The following is a 26,456-nucleotide window of genomic DNA, read 5'->3' on the forward strand; positions in this document are numbered from 1 at the left end:
ATCCTGTGACGTTCTATTATGAAGATACCATACCGGATACCGTTGTTTAATATTTTGGAACTAAGCTAGAAGTAACATATATTGCTTGTCATCGGAAGAATACAAAACATAAATACATTTTGCAGAAAAAAAAATACCTAAAGGCCTTAAATAGTAAGCTGAGGGTGGTGAAATAAGTACCGCAAAACATTAATGTCACTTTAAATCTTTTTGTATTTACGTATTCCAATTAGTCGGGTTTCAAGTTATAAATTATTAAAAAAAATATAGAGAGTTATTTTTCTTCTGTGACCTTTATTAGCATAGTTACCTAATTATGCTAAAAGCCTACTTAGGAACTGAATTGTACAAATTGTAATAATCATAATGAATAGTCTGAAAATATTAATTCCGCTTCACTTAATCGATACGTAGAAATACTTCTATTTTGGCCATTAAAATATAACTTGATTTTTTATTATAAAATGAATATTATTTAGAACAACTATGTTTTTTATGTAAGTAAAATACAGTCAACGTATAATACATCGCCCCATTGCATTCTGTATAATTTAGATCATCTTAGTAAAGTACTGTATGTCATGATAATTATAATATTCTGTATGTTTGATAATTGATTATTTTAGTTGATTACCACGTTGGTCTAATGACTAGATTATAAGGCTGCAGATCCCGAGGTACTTAGTATAAATCCTGGAGCTAACAAAAAATGTGTTAGGATTTTCTGTCAAAAATTCTCAGGGGCTGTCTGAAGTATTGAAGTTGGTAATATAAATATTTCCGTGCATCGGATAGCTCATGAAGCAGGTGGTCCTGCACCTGTGTTATCATTCGTTTCGAGTCTATGGAAGAGTAAGGCAAAAGAGAGTATACAAATAAAGAATGGACCTGTGCTCTATAATGCCTCCTGCGCACGTGGCCGAAAATGACTACACATAATAGACTATATAATGATTTTTTTTTAAATTCACAGTAATATTATTATTTATTTGATGAATGAGTCTATTTCATAAATGAGAGATTTAGAAAGTTTAAAAAACATACTTACTTGTATAAACATATATAAAATAATTAATCCTTGCGAAAAAAATTAACTATGCCAATGATGACTAAAATCTTGTCGAATTTATAAATGTCGTGTACACATTTATTATTTTTAAAAAGATAAAGATATAATTCTTGTATTAACGATCAAAGTCAGATTGATAGCTTCAGGATACATTAATACAGCCGTTAGATAAAAATGCACCGCGTACAGATTAAGAAAAGTGCGCACGGCGGGAGGCGGTACGGCGCGGCGTCTAGTAGGATGCGTCACATGTCTTGGATCAATAAAACTTACAGTAAAAAATGTGATAAAAAATAAACATTAAAGCGCTTAATGCAATTCCTGTGCAATATTCTAGCGGTAGGCAATTTAATCGTTAATTAATAGTCAATAAATCCAATCTAATTAAGCGAGTAAAACGTAATTAAGTAATATTAACCTTATTTATTTTAATTGAGTGGGATCATTTATTGTTGTATAAGTAAATAATCATAAATTTTAAAGGTTAAATAAAGTAAATTACAAAATCAATATTAATTATAAGTTCTCTCTTTCTCATTGAACATAAAGCTTGTTAAGCATTGCAAAAAAAAAACTTATTAAAAGGTCAATAATTATGTCAATGGCACGAGTTTTATTACTGTTGGTGTGTATTTATTTATATAATTTTTTTAAAGACACATTTGTATAGGCTATTGTCTAATAAAAAATAAGTTGTTATAGCTTATAACATTTTTGCCTTCATTCAACAACATTACTGTCATCCAGTTGCAGCTTGCACAGACGTAAGACTATATTAATTTATATAAGAAACTATTTAAACGAAAGAAAAGTTACAAAATTAAGATAAATATGATGATATTTATGATATTTAAATTATGCCGACCAATGGTATCGTCTAGATTTTGTACAGTTTATAGTACACATTAGAGTATTTATAGACATTATTTGAAGTGAGAAAAATATTATTATCTCTTTCTTGAGTGGGATTGAAAGTCAAATGCTATAGATAAGACATCAATGTCAAAAAAAAAAACACCACAAGCTACATTACAACATGTTATAACATTCTGAGCTTAATACAGGACATATATATTTTCGCTTTACTTATCTTAATAATGTGCATTCTAATGTTCTATATTTAAAAATAAATTACTTTGAAATTATGGTTTAATCTAATTATTTGTCTAATGCGTCTAGAGTGTGCGCACTCCTATAGATAGGTGGGGCACAATCGCAAGATTGTTTATCTCCTCTCGTTTTCACTGTTCGTGAACGGCCAACATCTTAAGGTCAGAACAAAATTAAAAGTGTTTTAGTATCTGATAACGGAGGCTTATTATGATTTGCGCTGGCCACACAATAAAGCTTCCTGCCCGCTGAGTCGTTATTAAAATTTAATTCAAATCGTTTCGATAAAAATATTCATTTCTATTTTCGTAAACAGGAAAGTAACAGTCGATGTAGGTTGCAGTGACTCAAATCCGATTATGTTAATCGTTTAAATATTATAAATTCGTATGTGCACTTGGTTCTATGAAATAAAAAAAACTAATAAGGTTTTAATAAACATAATAAAAAAAATGTAGGACCTATTTTAAAATTAAATAATTTATGTTTTAAATAATATATATTTTATGTATTTCCAATTGAATCAGTAACAGCCTGTTAATGTCCCACTGCTGGGCTAAGGCCTCCTCTCCCTTTTGAGGAGAAGGTTTGGAGCTTATTCCACCACGCTGCTCCAATTGAATCATAAAGTTTAAATAAAAGAGGTCTTTTTATCATTCAATACTTCAACATACTTCAACTACGAGTATAATATTCAATATAATTATGTTATGAATATATTATATGAAAATAAACATTAATCATAATTTAAAATATTATATATAAATAAAATTAAAGTGAATATATTTCGTTAAGCCGTATTACACTACGAGAAATGTTCTAAAAACATTATATAATCTTAAATACTTTTAATGACAAACTTTCACTTTTTAATTTTGACATAGATTTTTTCAATAATGTATTAAGATAGTACACATTTTAGTGTTGCGCACGCGTCGGTCGTGTGACAGGTTGAAGAAAGCTGGCTGTGGTTGCCAGACGATTTGACTTAGATAGCCTTTTTGGAAGATGAGAGCATGTATTAACTCTAATCTTAATGACTTTGAACCTATTTTTAGGATAAAAAGAATGAAATGAAATTACTTTTCAATGAAAATTATGAAAAGGTATTTTATTATATACAAGGTTATTTAGATAACGCGTATTTATAAATATCCTGTAATATCTATATATCTCATTTGTAAATAATTAATATGTATTTTGTTACGAATAAAAAAAGAAATTGACAAGAAATACGTTCTTGTCAATTTCTTTTAGTACAAAGTAACCCACGCCGAGAACCTTTTTTTAACGCTGGAAAAACGCGTTACGCGTTTCCCCCACGGGAACAGTGGGGTATGTGGGCCTCGCCAGTGTCCAAGGCGCCGAGTGCGCCCCGAACATCGGAATACCCACTAAAAAACCAGCGGTACCCTTTCCGTCTTGATGAGGAGCGCCACGGGATCGCTTTCGCATGCTACCATGGCGCTACGCCGAGAACCTGTGACAGCCTTACTTTAATTCGTCGAATGTCTTATCAAAAGTGCTCGTAAAAAACATATTCACTATTTTCTCTCTAGTCTATTTAAATAAAGTGCATGTTTATTTGATAATATTTCTGAAAAACGAAATTAACATATACAATCTTTTTTTTACATATTTAATAAAATTGTGTTTGTTTTTCATTTTAACCGACTTCAATAATAGATGAAGTTATATTATGTTGGATGTGTGTTTTTTTGCAACAATAGATCGGTCTAGTAAGGACAATAGATATTCTTTCAAAATACGAACACAATACAAACTAGAATAGTTATTGTACACAATTATTTAATAAAGAGATCTATGCGTAATAATAATAAGAAAGTTTAGTACAATGAGTCAAGCGTAACGACAAACAATTACCAAAGACTCAACATAAAATTTCTTAGAACGAGAGATTGAATACCTTTGAGAAATAAACGTTATTTATTTTTTACACCAGTTAAGTGTCAATATAGAAAATTGACAAGTATACAAGGACTTTAACTGGACTAATAAGTAGTTTTTCATTATGACGTATTTAATTCCGCAGTAGTAAAATTGATGTTAAATTGATTTGAACACGGTATTATTTTATTGTATAGTATTCTAAAATGAATGTTGTAGTTAATTTAGTGATATATAGTTTATAAAATATTCTTAAATGTGTACCGGAATCGTTAGATAAAATCTGATTGACATAACGTCTACTTATACTCTACTTATTATATTTGAAAGTGAGTTATTCAATAAGGTTTATATTAAATTAAGACAGCATTTAAATTCCAGTATCATCCGATCATAGTATTTTTTAATGATTTAATAAGAGACTCTTTATAAATATTATAAAAAACATAACATCTGATATAATATAACAGCACGCGCTTATTTCAATTAAGACATTTCGTCTGCATAAATTTGCACCGACAAGTTATCAAATAAAATAAATCCAATATCCTTGGCAACGTGTTCTAAACAACACTTAATTTTATTAATTACTGATATTATCATATTTATATGTTACTTATACCTATATAAAATAATAAAGATTAATAATTGAGATACTTTATGCTTCTAACAATAAAGTGGGGTACAATGAGCAAATGTATTATTCAAGCGTGCTATCTGCGCGCGCGCAGCGCACGAGTCACACAAATATTACGCGGCAGATCGACATCGTAAAGATAGCACGCGCATCAGCCCGTCACGATGCAGCTAGCAGTGAAAACGCATTCAATTAAGAAACTGTCGGATGTCTTCACGAGCTTCAGCGCTTCATAGGGTAACTCATTTTTATATAAAAATATCACGGACATTTAATATGTATAAAAAATGTTTATTACATTGAAACAAAGTTTGTTTTTTAAGAAACCATTGCGTTATATTATTCGGACCGATCTTCGCATTTCTAAACATTCTAAAATTTATATACTTAAATAAAATGAAATATACAACCTACATACTCATTTACATCGCCATTATTTCACTTGTGTTATAAGACAGACATTTATAAAAAAAATAACAGCACAATATACATGTGTGATTTATTTTCATAAATATTTAGTCTACGGAAATTTCTGTTATTATAAATGTTAAAGTCTTTGTTATTGTCGCACAAAAATTTACGATTTGACACACTTTACGTATAACGATTATACGTTAGTTAGAAGGTCCGAGGATTTTTTTGCTGATTAAAATGCCGATCCGGGAATGACAAAAAGCGGCATTGTCAATATTAGGAAGTAATTAAATCGCCTTTGGCAGTCTAATTAAATGCTTGATGCTTTGTGTGTCGATGAGTTTATTCCTTTTTACAGAAAAAAATGTTAATAAACGTTTCTTTGAATGCCATACGAGAAATATATTGCGCATGCTGCTATTAAAGTATGAAATCAGTTATTAAACAAGGTAAGTTTGATTTGATGAAATAAACATTTTATATAAATACATATCTGTAATAGAAACTGTCAGACTGTTTTAATTATTTTTGACTATTAATTTGTTGAGTTTAACTTATTTAATGTCATGGATCTCTTTGGTTAATCAAAATGTTATTCAATTATTTAGGCACTAAGCTTCTATTTAGATATCTAAGTCCAAATTTATATATTTAATATTTATAATTCTAGTGGCCTATGTGCCTTTCTGTTACAATAATAACAATAAACATTAGAGAACTTAGTACATGTAAAATACAAATTGAAGTTTTTTTATCTAGAAATTTGAAAGATGAAAAATTAAATCATTGTTTTTATATCATATAACTTAATCATTAATACTAAATAACAGTTAATTTTAAATGTTTTTTTTTCACTTATATGAAAGGTAAAAACTTGTTAAAAGTTCACAATAAACTTATAAAGTCTACAAAGACTGACAGCGAATCAGACATTTCTTTAAAAAAAATAACAAAATAAGTAAGCTAGTAACGTCTATATTACGTATTAATGTTCAAGGAGGTTTAATGTTTAGCTGCAACATGTCAATATAACAATACAAATGACACAAGTAACTAATCAATCTAAGCAAAAATATGTGTTCTGATGGTGATACCATACCTTGTTAATTACTTATTGACTTACTACATAATGAATTAGCTATTGTAATTACGGAGTGTTTGATTAATAAACATTTAATAATAAGACGTGTGAATTTATTGATTAAAAAGTTATATTTATATGTATAGTTTAATAGGATTTAATCGCGGAAGGGCCTTCTTTGTAGCATCCAATTTAAATGTATTCTACTACGATAAGTCTGGTTTTTTATTATGACTATAATTCCAAATTATCATTTATAGGGAGGTATATGTTGATCTATGTAAAAAAATACAACATGTTTCATTAAATAAGTCCAGTGGTTTTCGTATAATATTTTATGCGCTTTGCACGATATTATTTGATCAACTTATTGTTGACAGGAAGAGATCGCCTCTTGGTATTATGTCTACCTCTGCGTCCGACTGCCTCGTTGGTCTAGTGGCTTGATGTACGGCTGCAGACCCGGAGGTCCTGGGTTCGATTCCCAGGTCAGACCAATAACAAGTTAAGTTAAAAAATTTCCGTAGCAGCCCGGATTCTGGAAGTGTGTACTCTCCCGTGCCTCGGAAAGTACGTAAAGCCGTCGGTCCTGCGCCTGAACTCTTTCCGGTCGTATCGGATTGCCGTCCCATCGGATTATGAGAGTTAAGTAAAAGAGATTTCACCTGTGTTTGCGCACACACTTTTGCACTATAATATCACCTGCGCAGTTGGCTAATCTCTCTTGAGATTGACCGCTGTGGCTGAAATCGGTCTGGAAGACATTATTATTAATGGCAAACAAATTAGCAGCTTATACCGTTAGCAGCTACAACCCTGAGGTCCAATGTGTAAAATTCCTTGCGCCTTTAATTACACAGATCCACCAATCAATCAATCTGGAATTGTATACAATGTCACATACATTTAATTGATGCGTGGAAATCAAGTTAATGAGTGAGTTATATCTCTATAACACAAAGACCTACCGCATAGTTCGTCACAGCCTTATATTATACATGTAAATGACTATATTTTATAAGTTATTTTATAAACCATAATATTTTTTACAAAATTGCTAGAGATTGCTTGGTGATACTGATTAGGTTTAATGCATGACAATTTTATTTAAATATAAATCAAATTGAGCTATTCTAGTATATCATGATAACATTTATGTAGTTACATGATTAAATAATGTCCTCATATTATAGAGCACAAGTGAACTTTCTATTCCCCGACTCTCATAATCCGATAGAACGGCTTTACGTGCTTTTCGAGGTACGAGAGTGGCACACTTCCAACTTGCAGACTGGCCCTAAATGGGATTAAGCCCAGTACCTCGGGGTATGCGGCCTTATATTTAGTCACTAGACCAACGAGGCAGTCAGCTGTATGATATCTGTAATCCCCTACACATAGTTACAGTAAATAGTAAATATGTGCAGACGAACAAGAAGAGAAGATGGTGAGTTAAAATTCTAATACAACCATTTCTCAATTGTAATTGAAGTTTGAAATTTTAAAAGCTGGAGCAGTTATCCTCAATGCCCAAACGAGATATTCTGTTTATGAGAAAATTAAGAGCAAATTCCTCCACTCTGCCTACTGCAGTTGGGTAGATTTATGAGTTAAAATTTCTTTTAGTATCGCCAAATACACAATTGACTATAAAGATATTTTTTTTAGTAAAAGATCAGTTTTATTACCTTTTATTATATAGAATAGGAAGGCGGACGAGCATATGGGCCACCTGATCGTAAGTAGTCACCAACACCCATAGATATTGGCATTGTAAGATTTGTTAACCATCGCTTTCATAGAAAATGCGCCTCCAACCTTGGGAAGTAAGATGTTATGTCCCTTGTGCCTGTAATTACACTGACTCACTCACTCTTCAAACCGAAACACAACAATACTGCTGTTTAAGCTGTTGTGTATAAACCAAGTACTGCTGTTTTGCGATAGAATGAGAGATGAGTGGGTGGTACCTACCCAGACGAGCTTGCAAAAAGCCCACCAGCAAAGTGTTTTACTGGTGGTAGGGAATAAGCACATGCACATCTTAGTTCCCAAGGTTGATGGCGCATTGGCAATGTTTTTTTTATATAAGAAACGGGAAAGTAAATGACTCCACTCTACCTGATATATGACGGCTATTACAGTCGGGAAGAATGCTCTGCACTAGCCACCCTCGCCTTGCCGGCCCGCAAGATGCCTCTTCACGTTGCCTCGTTTGAAATAGCCCAGGTTGTAAGAGGAGGGAAACACGTGTGCCGATAAAGAGCTCCATTTTTAGTGGTGCGACAAAGAAAAGAGTTGCCAAATTTCTTCGTGCGTGATGGCATTGAAGTCACAGTTGGGCGGTGACATCGAGAGCCAGCACGCGTTGACTTGTGAAGGAAAGGGGAAGCAGAAATAAGGGAGAATAATTCCTAATGTAAGCTATGGTTAACATTTCTTACAATTCCAATGTCTATAGGCGTTGGTGACCACTTACCACCAGGTGGCCAATATGTTCGTCCGCCTACCTATGCAATAAAAAATAAAACCTATGACATCGTCTTAGTTACATTTTTTATCTACTAAATCATAATAGCTTTGAAGGAGAAATAAGACTACTTAAGAAAAATAATAATATTTGAGAAACAAAACGAAGTTATCGCTGAAATAAATTTTATTTTAATTACCTTATTTAAACTAAAGAAATCTGAACAAAATCATTAAATCTTATACACATTATAGTTAAGAAATCTCAAATTCCATTTTATATTTTAATATATTTAAGTAATATAATTTACCCAAGTTATGTATCTATTTTACGATGCTGATGTAAAATGGCCTTGAGTGTTCTTGTATTATCGTTTACAAAGCATTCCGGAACAATTTCTTACTCAGAAATACTCCTACGCGGCAAAAGTATAAATCGCAGTATATACAGATCGGATGATTTCATCTTTACCTTGATTGCTTATTTAGTAGTGAGACAGTTATTTAAAGTAGAACAGTAAGTAGAACAGTTCAATTATATAAATTTATATGTTTATCTTTGTTGTTTGTGTTAGAGAAATAGGTTATTTATGAATAATATACTCGTACGGTCGCTTTAGGTGGCGGAGGGGGTGTTACTAATAAAAAAGTAGCCAAAGTCAAAGTCTTTATTCAATATAGAAGCGTTGTATTTACTTATTGATTGTCATAGATTTACCACCAGTTCGGAAATAAATACCTGAGAAGAACCAGCGAAAAAAGCTCAGCAGGATTTTTTATGTCTCATTTTTAACAATTATACAATAATAGAATGTATAATATTAAGGTGTGCAATCATCTAAAAAGTCATTGGTTATGTAATATAATTTAGCAAATAAGTGTTCCTTAACGATTCTTTTAAATTTCATCCTTCTGCAGTAAAAGCCTATGTTCTTACTCTGGATTCAAGTTTGCTTCATACCAAATATCATCAAAATTGAATCTGTGAACGTGAAAGTGTAACAGACAGTCAGACAGACCGAGACAGAGTTACTTTCGTATTTATAATATTTGTATAAATTTATTAAATATTAAATAAGCTCACTTCATCGTTGGACACCATAACTTGTATAGCGTAAGCGTATTATTATACTACATTGAATCTATGTCTTAATATATCGTACACAGTAACAGCCTGTTAATGCCCCACTGCTGGACTAAGGCCTCCTCTCCCTTTTAAGGAGAAGGTTTGGAGCTTATTCCACCACGCTGCTCCAATGCGGGTTGGTAGAATACACATGTGGCATAGTTACAATGAAATTAGACACATGCAGGTTTCCTCACGATGTTTTCCTTCACCGTCAAGCACGAGATGAATTATAAAGGCCAGTTAAAAAGGGTATTTAAAGGCTGATAACGATAGATGGACGGATAAGATAAAAATATATTTGTTTATTAAATTTAAAGTTTATTTTATTTTATCTGATACTTTCTGTTTAATTGATACAAATGTTAAATTTAATTTTTTAAATAAATTATTATTATTTTTTATACAATAATAAATAGGTCGCTACGTCACCATGGGAACGTAGATGTTCCTTGTGCCAGTAATAACATTGGCTCACTCACCATTTAAACTGGAACACACATACAATATAGTGCTGTTATAGTGGTAGAATAAATGATGTGTGGATGGTACCTAACCAGGCGAGCTTTTACAAAGCACTAGTCTAGCCACAGAGAAAAAAAGCGAATAATAAGTAAAAGTATCATTTTGATTTTTATAAATATTTTTAGCATGGAATTTAAATGCTGTTTTTTTAATTCGTTACATACCAAATTGGTAGTTCTAATCGTATCTATTCCACTTTTTGTGCCTGTCAATTTTTTTCAAGCGCAATGACGTCTGTTACACAATAGTTACGTGCCGTAGTGTAATTATCGAACATCGCCTTCCGTACACGACACTTACAATGAAATCGATATCAAATCGATTCGAAAACGATCAAAAGTAGATTTCGGTCATTCTTTTTGTTGCTTAAACACGCAATTTAAGAATGGCCTCGCACCCTGGTCGTTTCCACGCGAACAGACGCACTGCGCTAGGAAGTGATGTTACGTACGTAGAGTGTTACATGTTCTTTCATGATTTTTGACTAATTAAATCTATGGAGATTTATTTTAAAAAAATAGGAGACACATTACAGAAAGACACGCTTTCTTCGCTTAAAAAATCTATATAAGTAAATCTTCGTATACAATGTAATTTAAGGAAATAAAAAAGTAGTTCTAAGCTATTTTATTTTATTTTACGCTATACGTTTATTGTCAATAATCTGTTTCGAGAATATTGATATTGTTCTTGTTAAATAGAAACTTTTTTAAAATATATATAGACAGTTTTCAAAATACAAATCATACTACCAAATAATCTTTTCATACTCTTATATTTCATTAAAACATGACTTAATATATGTATCTGACACTACTGTAAATTACAAAAGCCAATTCCTTCATCTTTCGATATTCGTTATTTCTATTACTGAAACATTTTGGTCAATGATTTTCAAACTAAATTGACATAAAATGCTACATCTTAAAAATTTTTTTCGAAAACAGAATACTTTAAAACCTTTTTCTCTTTTTTAAATAAACACGATGTTAACGTTACATGCCGTGTCTATTTACAGTTTCCGATACCGTAAAAACAAACACTCAACACCTCTTTATAAAATAATTATAATAATGTTTAGATTGTTGAATCGAAATGGTTGAATGGTTAAATATCGCGAATGTTAAGTTAAGAGATAATGCATGAGGAAATGAATATGTCGAAAGAAACTCTACCAAGTGTATCTACCAACCCGAATTACAGAAGCATGACAGATTCAAACTCCAAATCTTTTCAAACGGTGAGTAACCTTAGCGCGGGAGTGATATATTTACAAGCTTAAATACATAGATCGCTTTACATTAGTTAAGTATCTAATTATGGATATCAGTTGCCCAAGTCATGAGTTAATAGTAATTACAATAGATGGCTATTGTTTCCATCGGCCTCAGTTCGACCTTCAGGCGACGCTGGCGCACGTTTTTGACCATTACTCTTTATATATTTCTATTAAATAGTGCTGTTAATTCGATACTTGCGTTACATAGCAGTTAATGACTCGACGGTTAATTATATATCAATATAAGAGCGTCTTTATTTGTACTAAGTAATATTTGTCTATGACTTAAAAAAAAATTTGATAAGATTTTTTTATTTTCAGAAACGAACAGACTTTTAAAATAAAGTTACGCTTAAAATATAAATTAAAAAGATATTCTCATAACGACTAGCATATTATACATTTCGCACTAAATTGATAATATGATGTTTGCAAATTACAAAATCATTTCAAATTATTTTATGTTAATTCAATAAATAATTAATTTAAAAGTTGTTTGTTATATTATTGGTGGTAAAAACAACTTCATGTATATAAATCCATATTATGTTATAATCTTATAACGATCGCTTCGTTTGATATTGACACTCATTAGTCTATTTATTACGACCAAAGATTTGTTATCTCTACATGACCTTCGGTGTTAACACGCCAAATATACTAGTTCAGTGTATCCCAGTAATTAGATATAGAGAAAAAAATAAGCAATTTAATGTTCAATAAGTGTCATTTTCGCTCACGCCAATTTGCGCATTGCGTTTTTTTTTTTCATATCCAACGTCATCAATTTGCGGAAGCATTATCGAATGTACGAAGTAACGTACGTAACATGTGAGAAAATTGTATATCACTTTGGAAGACGATTGAATGTGTCGGAATGGATTTTAAAGCTTAATTAAAACTTACATATATGGAACTTATAAAGATAATCTTTACTTATAAAAATATTAACGTTTTTCTTTTAATAATAATTTAGTGGTAACAAACTAGCGTTTGTAATATATTTATACTAACTATGTAACTGTGTACCATTAATTATAAAGCATTAACTACCCTTAATCTTATAAACTGAACAGAAGGCTGAACAACAGATACCTTAGTATAATTTCAAAAATAAATTCCACAATAGACGCATGTGTAATTCATAATTGTACACATTATTGGTTCAGACTAAATAGGTAAAAATAGGTAAATGCAACATTGTATGGGTTTTTAATAAGCATCTTATATATTAATCTTAAGAATATATCAATTGGTATAAATTATACCTTAAATTATTATAATTATACATTTTTTATTATATGTAATCGGACATACAAAAAACCCGGACTTTAAGTTCGATTATAATGGTAAAAAAAAATCCGTGGTCTTTCCCTTTACAAAAGAGTATTTCTCTGGAATTTCGCTATGACCTTTAACTTAATTTTATGGCTCTGGGTTTATACGATAATAAAAGTTGGAAAAAGTATTTATATAAAAGTACCATTGTTTATATGGAATAATTTCTTACTTACACAAAAAAAGTAATTTTCAGTAAAAACCCCTGCAACAACTTCCTTTCTCATGGTTATAATAATCTTGTATCTTGGTTCGTATAATATATTTATTTAGTTGAGTCATATTTATTTATTTATATAGTTATACAAACAGGTCACAATCAAGACATACATTAAAATTATGGACTTACATAAATTAAGCTAGATTACATTCCTAAAATTTGTACACGGCATGCTCATCAAAATTATATTCATACAGTCAGTTGCTTCTTATATTATAACTAAAAAAAACTAAATTACGGTGATAAAAAAATAAAAACGTATCAATAATAATTATTAATAACTAGAGTTGATAATAGTATTCCGTAATATTATAAATTTTACGTAAATAAAATTGAATCGATTGCCTCGTTGGTCTAGTGGCTAGATGACCCGGGTTCAAATCTCAGGTTGGTTCAACAAAAAAGTTATTGAGTTTTTCTGTCGAAAATTCTCAATAGCAGCTCGGTCTGGAAGTGTGTCCGCCGCCGTGGCCGAAATCAGTCTGGAGGACTACTATTATTATTATTAACATTGAATATTTATATTAATGTAACAATTTAACAAAAATAAATATCCTTTGGAAGATAATATTTTTTTAATCTATTTCAAAACACATTGTTGGTTCAGACTTGGTTCTTTCAGCTACTACTTTAGGTAGTTAGTAAGATTTTAATATTAAGACATCAGATACTATGGAAACTCAAACTTCTGTCAAAATTTGTGTTCTATCCACCGCACAAAATAAGGATTTATACTTATAAACTCATGTGTGAGGTCTTATTTTATTTACAAAAAAACTCAATAGTATTATGTAACATCTGATACACTTTCGAAAATTCAATTACAAGTTTTTGATGGGCACGAGCAATTCTTGAGGAGATTAAGTAACGTCCTGTTACACATAAACGATTTGCAAAAAAACAGCCTTCGGTCCACGCAACGCGTTTGACAGTTAGATATTTGAATTAGTCACATTCTACACGTGTCGTGTTTAAATCAAAAGCATTTTTTAGAAATGTTTATTTCAAACGTAAACTCGTTTTTTTTATTCAACTTTTAAATTACTTTTCATTCTATTACTTTTGATCATAATCACTTAATTAAAAGCCCGTTCGGTGAAATTAAAAATAGAACACATGCCATATCGGTTTAAAATATAAATTAAAATTAATTCAATACGTATATCGATAAATAATTTAACTCTGCCAAGAGAGCAGATTATTTTGTCAATTTTACGAAGAGAAGAGAAGAAACTACAGTGCTTTTCCATAAGAACTTACCCCATTATGGTGATAAACTATTTTGATGCGTGTATATTTGAAATGTTATAATTATTATGTCAAATATTTGACATTTCGCGAGCGATTTCTGCGGTGAATCTCGAGTTTGTTTTTACAGGATGACCCTACTGTATTGAAAACTTTTTTTTATGATACAGTTAAAATAATAATATGTCTTTCTATTATAATAATTTTGATATTTTATTTTGATTTTGGTAACAAACACAATTACTCCAATAGCCAGCAATATTTTATAAAACCTCCTTAAAACGAAAAATTAATATTTTACGCATACGTGCGCGCAGAAGCATTTTTAAAGTCTTAGGCCTTAGGGCATGTTTTAAAATCCATATTATATAGTACACTTATGAACATAAAAATAATACTTTTTTTACTGATAGTCTTAGTCTTTAGTCTAGGTCTTCTTCTACTTCGTCTCTATGTATTTATGGTTTTAATGACAACTTCTTTATAGGAATGTTTCTACTCATATTATGAGTAGGTAAATAATGATTCTCTGCTAAATTTAACCCCAAATGGTACATATTGTCTTCGCAAGTGCAAAGAAAGAGAATAACATATTAAATTGAAAAAAAATCAATTATAGAAGATTACTGAGCTCTTTGAGAAATTAAAACAAATAAATATATAATTAAATTTTTCGACATCTAATGATAATGATATATCAATATAGAATAATAATTATAAATGAACAAAAAACATACACTATATTACCAAGAATAAACAGGAGTCATTCTTAATTTTGATCTGTTATAATAAATAATTGGTATGTAATTTCTAAAAATATTGATTTGTAAAATATTTAAATAGCTTTATAGTTTCATATTGTATTAATAAATGGACAATGTGAACATATCTTTACAGAGAAAAGTCGAGTCGTACCAGCCATGATCTCAATAACTCAAATTTGGCGACCTTGCCGCCGACATATTTGTTTCATATCTGATAGGTAATCATTACCAAGTTGACATCCCGGTCAAAGATTAGCGAGGTCAAAGATACCGGAAAAACTACATAATGAGGCCACATTCTTGCTTCTAATTATTATATAGATAATGAGCACTTTTATAATAATAATATTTTTTGATTTAATTGCCGTTAAAATATGTATGTTTTCTCTTAAAGAACATTGTCGATAGTTCCTGCCTGAGTAGAGAGTGAGTTTCCTGCTTTATTTGTAGCACATATATATATATATATATATATATATATATATATATATATATATATATATATATATATTATGTGTTGGTATAGGATGTAAGTATGTAAAATATAACAATGTTATTTTAGTTTATTTATTTTTTATTTTATCAAGTACAGAGCAATAATTATGCTAAGCTATAAAATTGAAATGCTACCCAAGATCTCGTACTTATATCTGCAATCCAATTAAAATATATGTCTTTAGAATTCCTACAATGTCTACAATCACAAAACATAAGAAAACGTAAGTCTATTAAAATAAATGAGAATGATTTTTTTAGTTTAAGTTAAGATTAAGAATTATCTAAATACAAAAGATTTACTGGTGGTAGAGCTTTGTGCAAGCTCGTCTGGGTAGGTACCATCTACTCATCAGATATTCTACCGCAAAACAGCAGTACTTGGTATTGTTGTGTTCCGGTTTGAAGGGTGAGTGAGCCAGTGTAATTACAGACACAAGGGACATAACATCTTAGTTCCCAAGGTTAGTGGCGCATTGGTGATGTAAGCGATGGTTAACATTTCTTACAATGCCAATGTCTATGTCCGCCTTATTATTCTTAAAAAAAATTGTAAAGAGATTATGAAATGTTATATACATAACTACGTTTTCAGGAACTATTGTGAGTTATGTTGATTGTTATACTAGCAAATAAAGCAATTATATCGACTAAAATTGAATGGTTACCTCATAAGGAAACAATTTAAGATATTTTAGAAAGAAAAAAGAATTTAGTTAAGAATCATTATAGAGTAACATAATTATATAACAAAAGTCTTATTTTGTATAGAATATTTTAAAACTCGTTAATATATAAATTATTGAATTTAAAAATAGTGGTTATCGAAAACTGAAAGTTAATTATGTTAAGTAATATATTTTAATCTAACATTTGATGCAGTGCTTGCAAAACTTATTTAAGATTAAAATTTATCGACAAGAATAAAAAGGATTAATTTTAATACAAACTTTTAAATAGATTGTTGCGTATTATTTTGAACATAATGAATGTTGTTTCTAAACGTAAGTGACCAATATTTTGCAAAATTGAGTAATAATACCCTAAGAATTTTTCGGCTTTACTTATAAAAGTTACTTAACGACTGATTAGTAAAGCAATGTTGTTTTCTTCTTTCGAATATCAAGTCAATAATGGCAGAATGAGATAAATCAGCGTTTAACTAAACGGTTATTAACCAACTTACATAAGTAAGGCTGCACATTATTAAGCTGATAATTAAGTAATTTTGCTAACTTGAGCAAATATGTGACATTTAAGTCAATAAAGGCTTTAAAAATGTAAGTATTTCGTAACATGATTATTGAAACGTCGAAAGGCAAAGGGCAAAGTTAAAAATTACTTAATTCAGTTTTAAATAATCGCCAAAATACATTCACTTTTATTTTAAGCTAGCGTAAAATTTAAAGTCATAACAATATGTTCCGTACGTAGCTTTACATATATTTATGATAAGTCTTAATAAATAGAAAAGATCGCCCATAGATCGCTTAAAATTAAAATATTGTAAAAAAAAAAAAACAAAAAAAAACAATTTAATTTTTTTTTCACCGTTTTTTCTAGTCTGACTATTTATTTTTGGAATTTAATCAAATTGATGCTAGATTATTGCAGTCATTAAGCACATGCTTAAAGCACATTAAGATAGCCTAGACACAACTCTTTAGAAATGATATAGACGATTTTTTTAAACCTAAGGCTGAGATGGCCTAGTGGCTAGAACGCGTGAATCTTAACCGATGATCGTGGGTTCAAGCCCGGGCAAGCACTACTGAATTTTCAGGTCCTTAATTTGTGTTTATAATTCATCTCGTGCTTGACGGTGAAGGAAAATATCGTGAGGAAACCTGCATGTGTCTAATTTCATTGAAATTCTGCCACATGTGTATTCTATCAACCCGCATTATGCAGCGTGGTGGAATAAGCTCCAAACCATCTCCTCAAAAGAGAGAGGAGGCCTTAGCCCAGCAGTGGGACACAGGCTGTTACTGTAAATCTAACCTATTACAACGGATCACCCAAAAAATAAAAAGCAGTTTATGACTAAATCTTAAAATACATATTCATTTCTTAAAGAGCTTTTTTATATACGTTGACGGGCGGACAAATGGGTCCCCTGATTGTAAGTGTTCACCATTGCCAAAAGACATTGATGCTGTAAGAAATAATAACTATTCCTTACATACCCGATGCACTAACAACCTTGGGAACTAAATCTATATCCATGGTTCCTGTAGTTACATTGGCGCTTTCATCCTTCAAACGGCGACACAACAATACTACGTATAGCAATTTGGCGGTAAAATATCTCACAATTGTTAAAATTTGACGGTGAAAGATTTTACATCGTTAAACGCTACGTATAATTACAGTTTTTTCTACTGGAGCGAGGTCTTCTGTTGACATTATAACTTTTTTTTGCGGTAAAGTTAAAATATAATTTAAATGGGTGTATATTTAATTTAATGAAACTTAAATTGACAAAAGAAACGCTTACCGTCCGAAATATCTTGTAAATATCTTAATGATAATCTACTTGTATTTTAAACTGTTTGTAGCTTTGTATTGACTTAAGTTCTAACCTTAAATACTATTGGAAAAATATGATACATTTTAACAAATTGTGTATAAATATTAATTAATCTTACCATAAACTTTTCTTGTTACATTTATATTAAGAGCATCCTAAACGTACGGTACTAAAAATTTAAATACTTATTAATAATTTTATATATTTAGTCCAACTTTTTCAGATAGTGTTCACGACAAAGACGAATTAATCAATCTGTATATAATAATCGGTCTGGTCTGGTCTTTTATTATATAATAATGTCCTCCAGACCGGTTTCGGCCAAGGCAGCCAAACTCAAGAGAGATTAGCCAACTGCGTAGGACATATTATAGTGCACAAGTGTGTGCGCAAACACTGGTGCACTTTTTCTACCCTAACTCTCATAATCCAATGGGACGGCAATCCGACACGACCGGAAAGAGTTCAGGGGCAGGACCAACGACTTTATGTGCTTTCCGAGGCACGGGAGTGTACACACTTCCAACTTCCAGACTCCGAGCCGCTATTGAGAATTTGCGACAGAAGAAACTCAATAAATTTTAGTTTTTTTTTTTTTTTTATAGAATAGGAAGGTGGACGAGCATATGGGCCACCTGATGGTAAGTGGTCAACAAACGCCCTTAGACATTGGCATTGTAAGAAATGACAACCATCGCTTATAGCCAATGCGTCACCAACCTTGGGAACTAAGATTTTATGTCCCTTGTTTAGTTGGCCCGACCTGGAATTTATACCCAAGATCACCAGGTCTGTGGCCTTACACCTAGTCACTAGACCAACGAGGCAGTAAAACAGTGTATACATATAAGCGAAATATCACTCATTACGAGATCTCATAAACTATTTGCCCGATTGACTTGTGTCACAGTTACTCCTTCCCTGACGTAAACGCTCACTAAGAACGGATTTTACGCAAATCTTATCTAAAATATATTTTTGTTATTATCTTCCTACGTGAAGCTAGTTCTCTATAAACATCGGATAAAGTAAAAATATATGATCACAATTAAAAATTAATATAAATTTTATTTGAGTATTTAATTAACTCATTTACGCAAGCAAAATAAATTCAAGATTTCCTGGAAACGAATAAAAGGGAAAATCCATTTATAAAAGTCGCGTCGTCTCAAATATTTACATCTGAGCTTTACTTTTCTCGGAACTTCGCCTTGTCCTTGCGCATTCTAGGTATTTTTTCCGTTCAGTTTGATGGTTAGTTTGACATAAGGAATGCCGCACAGGGCGCCGGTCGTGGCCGGTCGGCTTCGAACGTGACTCTAGCCCACCTATTACCCAATTTAACATGACCCTTAAGACTTATTTATAACCCTCTGCAATACATAAGGAAGGAATACCTCAGGGTTCAAATGTAAGTGGCTATGATATAATGCTAATCGTTGTCGTCTCAATGCCGTCTACAACACGAAGATCTCAATTCTTTTTGTGCCTATTTAATTATAATTAATTGTTCACTGCTAATATTCACGTTTGTCAATCGGATCGAATTAGTGTCAGCTTAAACATTTTACAGATTAAATATTGTATGCTCTAGCAATAGCCATTGACCCCTTAAGGGAAGTGTATCTCTCCATTACTTTTCTATTTTATATATACCTAACATACATAGATGTTTAATGTGTAAATAATTATTTGTTTAAAAGGTAAATAAAGGCAAACAATCAATGTAAATATAAATCGATAAAATATTTGTTTGACTAAGAATGTAGTCACGAACCAACTCAGAAAATTAAAAAAAAAACTAATTTTTAAAGTTTTCAATTTTTAAACGTTTCGGTGATTCATCTTCATTATGGAATATCATACAATTACTAAGTAGGCGAGACTAGGCCCATATATTGGCCTGGTCGCAGAAGGAGGCTGCGGAAAGGAAGAGATAGGAGAACGCCTACGGTGACGCTTTTCGCCGAAGAAGACCGGAAAGAAGTTTACATTACATTCGTATTTCTTTTTTTAATATTTTAGATTTGTAAAAGCTATTGAATAGGTCCCACTTATATTCAGCCTTAAGATGGCATTTGTACATATGCTGTTCATAACTGCCACGGATGGACCTTATGCTGGTCAAGAATACTTTTTCAGGCGAACCGTTTCGGCGTTCTGCCTCTGACGTTGTAAGGCTGTGATGAAACCTAAAACCAATCGAAGGTATTTGATTCTCTTAACCTAATCTTGGTTTAACCTTTCAGCTTTCGATAAGTACAGGATATATTCATGTCATTGCATGTTGATTGATCAACTAAACCTCATTACCACCAAATACAAAGATATTCAGGACTGACAGATTAAAAATGTGTCGTATATAAAATGTATTTTTCATAACATTGGTACCTAAATATTTTATATACGAAAACCTTACCAAATATATCCATTCGCCAATCAAAAAATGTTCATGTAGTTTCTAAGAAAACACAAACACAAAAACAAATAGGAAATATACATTTTTTTATTTAAAGTCAGCTTAGAAATTAAATTTCGTTGTTCAGACAGAAAAAACAATGTGGAGCATATTTTACTAGCACAAATTATTTTAGACAAATGCTCATTTGTTTGCTAGGTATGTTATTGTGTGTACTAGCCCTAACAATGAAACCCATGTTACTTCATGGCGTGGTAGCTTTATCTTCATTGTTGAAGTTTACATGATGTGGTGCGAACTGATTTATAGTTGGGATAACGCTGACATCTCGATTCGGAACCGGCCCGTGGGCGTTGTGCCATTCAAATATCATGTTGCTATATTACCGAGATGAGTTTATTTTAAAATGTTCTAAAATAACTAATATTATAAATTGGTATGTTGTATGTAATATCATAATCTATACTGAAAATATGTATTGAAATGTTTTTTTTTTTTAATTTGGAAGAAAGCAAAAGTATGTTAAGTTACTCTCAGAAAATAAAAGTCATTAAGTACTATATACTTGGCAAGCCTCATGTAATTTATAATAGACTAACTAACGTGAACAAAACAACAAGACTATTTCCATGAGTTATATGTAATCATATGAACAAACATTGACAAAAATAGAGCTGTATTCTTTGGTCCCCTCTAACTTTAAATGGAATTAATATAAAATGCTACATAACATTAAGTTATATGAATATATATACAGCCTAACCTATCGTTAACCACAAGCCGAATGCCTTTTTCTTTTACATATTTATAATATTTTAATGTTATAGTGCGAAATGAATTAAAAGTTTTAATAACAATGAAATAACTATCTATATTGTTATTAGCTAACTTATTGGACTTTAGATTCCGAGGTCCTGGATTCAAATCTCAGAAATAGTAAAAATTATTGTATATTTAAATGAAATATAATATAGAAATCATTACATAGGATTTGATTTAAATTTACATTATTAATTTTTATTATTTTAGTCAAATTTTAAAATAGTCCCTCCCAATTCCCACCCGACGCAAAGCTGCCCATAATGCAGGCCGCATTTCCGCGTTGTATGGCAAAATATTGTATTGTATATTTTGTCAATAAGTTCTCGGTAGACGATTTCAGCTTAAAGATTTTCAGTGTACAAGCGTCCGTGCCTCAGAAAGCATGTAAACCATTGATTCTGTGCCTGAACTATTTCCAGTCATGTTAGATCCCTCATGTTAGAGGCATCCAGTCTGATTAGGTGAATGAGGGAATAGCGACTACTGCTGGGTTTTCAATTAAGTGTGTTTGTGTACAATTGTGGTATAATGTCGCCTGCACTGGTTAGTCTTTGTTGCAAACGATGTCCGGATTGTTAAGGGGAACGATACATTGTAAAAAATCTAAAGACGATACAAAATCGATAGTTCGTACAAAGTTTAACACGTCGTACTTTTAAAACTTGTTTTATGTTGAAATACACACACATGAAGCGATGTCAGCTTGCTAAAAACACACATATGAAGCGCGTGCACATGTACATACGTATACACGAGCACACTGCCTTATATTAAAATTCAATAGAAACAAAATCAAAGTTCTATAATAAACATATATCAAAATAAAATCCCTTAATTACATTAATGTATCATAATTTGACCGAGTAACAAAATTGAATGTTAATAAATTATATTTAAAAAAAAACATACAATGATCGATTTCACCTTTTACATATAATAACACAAGTCGCAAGGACATGAAATAAATCAATTGCAAACGTATGTTATATGGTAATAGAGCAGTCGCAACCTTCAGCCTAAGATCTTATCAATCAAAGTACCTGTTTTATGCCGCGTTAAATAATTTAATTTAATACATGCGTATGTATCTATTCATTTATTTTATTGCGAATAATTGCGTTTTAACACATGTATAAAATAAGAAATTATATTATTTTTTATTGATGAAGAAAGTTTCTAGAACTACTAATACTTTTATTTTCAATTTATTATGTCACCGCTTAGCACGAGATAAAAATTAAACACTTACTTTATCATAAATACATGAAAACTGTTGTTTCTTGCCCGAGCATAAACCAAGCAGTCTTTGATTCAAATTGAAGTGTTCTAGTAACTGGGCCTTCTCGGCTTTATCTGTCGGTAATATTTTAATATATTTTTTATTACTCATAGATTTATTTAGCGTTACGCCCATTATTCATGATTGGAGCAAAGTGTACGTACACATTTTTAATAATATCCGCAAACTGTACTTAAACTGCCATTAAATAAACTTCAATTATTATTATTAAAAATAATGCTAAGAGTTATGCTAAGGCTGTTCATTATCAAAATATCTAACTGACAAAAGTCATGGAATTACAAATTGCCGGATCTCGTAATTTTTTTTTTGTTTTTCAGAAGTAATGCGGTCATTCCGGTTGGGAATTTTTATGATTTTTTTATGATATAGGTAGGCAGACGGGCATACGGGTCACCTGATGTTAAGTGGTCACCATCGCTCATAGATAGTGGCAATGTAAGAAATATTAACCAAATCACCAATGCCCTACCAACCTTGGGAACAAAGACGTTATATACAGTTACACTGGCTCACTCACCCTTCAAACCGGAACGCAACAATATATTATATCCCCAAACAGCAATACGTAGCACTAATAATAGCACTGTTCTATTCCGGTCAGAAGTGTGAGTGAGCCAGTATGAGTACAGGCACAAGGGACATATTATCTTTACTACAAATCATTTCATCTAGATTCTTAGCGACAACGACAATAACTATTTTTACTATATTTTTTAGTTTTGTTAGAACTATATTACAGACGTCGCTTTGCTTAATCTAATATAGAGTAATTCCTGTGTAGTATAATAATAATTAATTTAATATTTATTTATTTTGTATCGTTAAAGAGGTTTAGATTTCTTATAATCATTATAATACAATAACATGCAATAATTTCTCTACTAACTTATACAGGATGGATTAACTATCGGTTTCTCTTCATAATTGTTGTATAGATTCTAATATCCTTGTACTTGTATTTGTAAGTAAAACGTGAAGTATATTATTAGACTTACATAATGGGCTATTAAATCAAGGTTATTACTGCAAAGAATATAAAGATGGTATCAGTTAGCTCGGTTTCTGTGAAGGTTTTGACTCTATTATTGAAAAATTTTTAGGTCACTCCAATCAAAATCATGAAGATTTATTATCCTAACAATTTCTTTAAGATTCGAATAAAATTATTAAGAAAAATTATATTTCTTCGGACATCAAGTTGAGTAAAATTGTTTTAAGTTAAATAAAATTCATCAAAGGTTTTTGATTTAATTAATGACTTTGTTGGGTCAGTATGCTGATTTAATCATGGCCTTATAAATAATGTTGTGAAATACAACGATACAGCTATTGCAAGATCAGCAATTTGCCTGATTCCGTAAACAATTGCCCCCTTGTTCGGCAACCGTTGTTGCTCCGTTGACCACCGTGGCACGTGCGCGCTTCCTCTTACGAAATATTTCTATACAATCTCAATACGTTTAATGCATATTACAATTATGTAAAAAGTTAGTGATTTAATAGTAACAAAAATTATTGTGGAATATTATCTATGATACATAATGGTTTTGTAATACAAAAATATCGGAAGCGAATAGTTTTAGTATCAATTAAGTGGTGTCTCCACGTGGGTAGAATTGTGTATACAATAAGTAACTCGAAAACTTATTTTAGATTATAAGCAATTTCATTTTTCTTTAAACAATAAAAAAACAAACGGTAAGTGACCACTTCTACACATAGACATACAGTACAATATAAATACTTTGTTGGTCAACAATGAAACTTAAACATATTTTTTTAACAAGGAAGATGTACAAGAGTCAACCTTATTGATATGACAGCGAGCTCTATAATAGACAAGGTAAAAAAACATAGTCCAATCCTTATATCTAAAATACGTGATATTTTTACCTTATAAGTCTGTAATTAACTCTCTCGATATTCAAATATAATTCAATATAGCACACCGCTATTAAGTATTGATGGCGGTAGATTAACTAATGAGAGGGTGGTATATATCCAGATTATAGTCTTTATGTAAGTGAGCAAAGACAAAACAATTCATATCTTTACCTCAAACTTTCAGTAATGACTATTGCCGAATTTCGACAACTGAGCGAACAATATATGAATATATTTCAATCAGATACAATTTAATTTAGAAATATAGTTTATAGAACGTTTTCTAAGGAATTCATTTAACTTCTCAATGTTTGTTAGTCGTAGTACACAAAGTGTTTTGTTAAATTTATACGTAGTTATTTAGCGCAACTGGGTAAGAGTATTATTTAATCAATCAGATAACAATACAATTCAATGTTCAAGGTCTCTAAACTATATCTAAAGAGACTGCCTCGCTTACACAATTTAATGAGAGTCTTAAAGCCTTTGTCTTATTTTTGACATCTCTTTTAAAAAAATGATATTGAGACCATCGAAGTCATCACAATTCACGACTAACGCAATAGTTTAAGTTGATAAAATCTTCAACTATAGAGGGAAGATATTTGCAACCAAAGAATAATTACGAAATAAAAAAATTGATCCATAGCACAAAGCACGATTATTTAACATGACACTTCACGGTATTCAATAGGTTCAAAATTTTAGAGGAAAATATCCCGTAACAGCCTGTGAATGTCCCACTGCTGGGCTAAAGGCCTCCTCTCCTCTTTTTGAGGAGAAGGTTTGGAGCTTATTCCACCACGCTGCTCCAATGCGGGTTGGTAGAATTCACATGTGGCAGAACTTCAGTGAAATTAGACACATGCAGGTTTCCTCACGATGTTTTCCTTCACCGTAAAGCACGAGATGAATTATAATCACAAATTAAGCACATGAAAATTCAGTGGTGCTTGCCCGGGTTTGAACCCACGATCATCGGTTAAGATTCACGCGTTCTGTACCACAGGGCCATCTCGGCTCGGAGGAAAATATAGGTAAATAAAATACTTAAGATTGCTGCGTTTTTAAGAAATTGCAAAACACTTACGATTCTGAACAACATAACTTGTAACCGATAATACTTCTTGGAATATAATGAAATTTTAATTTTAATTTTTATTTGTTGTTCAGTTGATTTAGAAATAAAAAACACATACGAGTTATTCTTTGTTATGTCACTAAAGTTTCATCGCAATCTGCTATAAGTCAAGGTACGCAGAAGGAACAGATAAAGAAAAATCACAATCATTTACTATTAAAAACGTCATTACATTTATTATCAGTAAATTAAACATTATTTACATTATTTATATTGATATTGTTAAAACATTTAGATTTGTTATGTACATATTTAAAGGACTAAATATACTTTAATTTTTAAAATAGTTTGACATCCTTTTATGATATTATATTTATATGATTACAACATAATCAAGTAAAAATCACAAAACAATGGCAAGATTAATGTCTTTATAACGTTAGAGGTGTCAATTTTTATTATTGTATGCGTAAGACGGTAGCTCTATTTTTTGTTATGACATTTTGTGGGCGATGATGTATAGCAATGCTTTTGTCGCGATCTCTGTTGACAGATAACATAATAAATATTATTTTTCTATGAAATACTAACGCTTTATTAATGACTATCGGCTGGGAGCGTTGAATTTTTTTAATGATTCCTATGTACGAGAATGAATGTATGCATTTGAACAATTTGGGATGTTGTAAGGTTAACTTACAGAATTTATAACTATAAATCTCTTCCTTCTTGAT

The sequence above is a fragment of the Nymphalis io genome, chromosome 11, assembly GCF_905147045.1.
Source record: "Nymphalis io chromosome 11, ilAglIoxx1.1, whole genome shotgun sequence".
Lineage (NCBI taxonomy): Eukaryota > Metazoa > Arthropoda > Insecta > Lepidoptera > Nymphalidae > Nymphalis > Nymphalis io.